We start from the raw sequence: 2,662 nt of genomic DNA on the forward strand, positions 1-2,662 counted from the left end.
ATAATAATAAGATATATAAAAAGTAAAAAAATAATAATAAAGTAGATTATGATTTTATTTTAAAATCAAATTCAAAAAAAAATATATAACAAAAATTGTTTTTTAATTTATAATATTAGATTAAAAAATAAAAGAGTAAAAGTAACAAAAACAACAAGAATTATGAAAATAATTTTCATTTTATTTATATTTCATTTTTTTGTTAAAACTAAATTTACTTAATAAAAACATTCTTTTCATAATTTTAATCTTTCTTAATAATTAACAACTGAATATTTATAATAATAATCAGTTAAACTTTCTATTATAAAAAGTGAAAATTCTAAATATTAAATAGTACAATATTAAGAAAATGATAAAAGCAATGTATGTGCATCTATTTAGTATGAAAGAAAATTAAATTAAACAGGGTAAAAAATTAAATATTTTAAATATACTATATTATAATAAATATATTATATTATTTTTTTAATTTTAATAAAGTTGGGATTAATTATACATTGTAACAAATAAATATTTTTCTGATAAATAATAAATGGTTTGTGCAGGTATATTAGAAGGGTTAGTATCAAAATAAGAAATAGATAATTTTAAAACAAATACTTAAAAAACTAATAATGTAAATATGTAAGAATTCAAAGAATTTTTTGACACAATTCAGAAAAATATGCATGAGAAGTTTAGTTAGATTCGTCATATGAAAGATAAAGAAGAATAGTAATTTTGGAAAGCAGTAAATCAAATAAAAAAATTAAAATAAAAATAAAAATAAAAAAATTAGGCTTAACTCTATCAACTATAATTAGAAGGTATCATGTACGGATATAATTTATTATCATAAGAAAATAAGCTTAGTATATAAGAACTTCTCTTAATGAATTCTGACGGATAAGTGTCAGAAATAGAAGATTTAATAAAAATAAGAAAATAAAGTTCAATTAAAAATTTATATAACTTATAATCAGTTAAATTAAAGAAAGTATTATAAAGTGAGGAAAAACATAAATAATGGTTTAAAATTTATTCAAAATAAAGATGTTCTGTATTTTTTAAATTACTTACTACTGAAGATAACAAACTTTAGAATATTATAGGTGCCCATTCTACTTGGGAGGGTTATTATGAAATGAACAGAATTTTTAAATTTTATACACTTAATCTCTTTTAATAATAATAAGTTATTTAAATGTCTTCTTATCCAGGTTTTCTAAATCATTTATTTATTTTAAATTTTAAATATAAAAAGGTGTTATTACTTCTACTGATGATTATATTATTTTGAAAGATAAAATCTATATTACTGAAACTACTATCCCTATTTTAAATGAAGAATAATTTAAAAATATTGAATATGAAAAAATCCTAATGCACGATTTTATTAGAGTTTAAGCTTCCTTAATATTAGCGAAAAATGGTGTAAAATATTTATATTTTTTTCATTTTAATAAAAATAAAAGAGTAATTGGGTATAACTAATGAAAAAATACGGTTAATAATAACTTTACTGCTCTTAATGGATGATTTTAGACTTATAATAATTGAAAAAAAACGAATAAATTGAGTAAAATACTTTTATTGTTTTTGAATAGATTTTAAATTTAAGTTATTATGAAGATATGACTAAATTTTTGATTAAAAAAACATACTTCTCATCATTTAATAACCCTTATTTTTAAAAAACTAGGGATTTCACAGGTTATAGTTAATCTGAAAAATATAATGAATTACTAAAATTTAAATAAGACCCTCGTTATTTAATTTTTAAATACTTTTAAAAAAGAATTAATACTGTTAGTGATCTTTAATGGCTAATGTAACATAATGCTTATGAAAAAAATCATGAATAAGATGAGCCTGTATTTAATACTGGAGGTATTTTATTTAATTTGTAAAAGAAAAAAAATATTATTTAAATTAATATTTTTAGAAGCTATAGGTTACAGATCTGATATTCTAAAAGGCTCGTATTTTGGGGAAGTAGATAGTAAAGTTTTTGATTTGGAATTAATTCAGAAGTTTAATTCATGGGCAATTAGTGGTAATTATATTAATTTTTTATAATAATATTTTATATATATTATAATTTATGGTTAAAATTTTATAATCAAAGGCAGATAACATAAACATGTATTATTTTTGTTCGCCTTTATTATATAATAAAAATATCAAAAAAAAATATATATAATTTTTTTTTAATTTTTCTTTATTAGGACCTACTCATTAAGAATAGGATGCATTTGTGTGGTAGGATGAAAATCTTTCTCATTAAGGATTACCTTTAAAATGGAATTTTGAATGGTAATTAATGAGTTTAGAAAATTAGAAAATAAAATGAAAACACTAATATTTATGTTTCTATTAAAATTATTGTTAAGCTTATAATGTTTTCTAATATTAAACATTATAATGCATATTGCTTTATTATATATTATTTTATTTTATCGTATATTTTTAGTTAATAATTATTTAAAAGTTTTTATTCTTATATATATATATATATATATATATATATATATATATATATATATTTTTTATTTTTTTTTTCTATCTTTAAAATTATTTTAATTTTAAAGATTTTAATTATTATAATATGAAAATTTACTTATTTACCTTTTAATATATTATTAATATTAATCAAAAAAATAATATAAATAAATACAAA

The 2,662-nt window shown here is 17.3% G+C and overlaps 2 annotated features.

Moving 5' to 3' along the window:
* Positions 1–740: 740 nt before the first annotated feature.
* Positions 741–778: a microsatellite.
* A 1,705-nt stretch (positions 779–2,483) lies between these two features.
* Positions 2,484–2,528: a microsatellite.
* Positions 2,529–2,662: the final 134 nt, after the last annotated feature.

Source organism: Ichthyophthirius multifiliis (genome assembly GCF_000220395.1).
Source record: "Ichthyophthirius multifiliis unplaced genomic scaffold scaff_1120509251013, whole genome shotgun sequence".
Classification (NCBI taxonomy): domain Eukaryota; phylum Ciliophora; class Oligohymenophorea; order Hymenostomatida; genus Ichthyophthirius; species Ichthyophthirius multifiliis.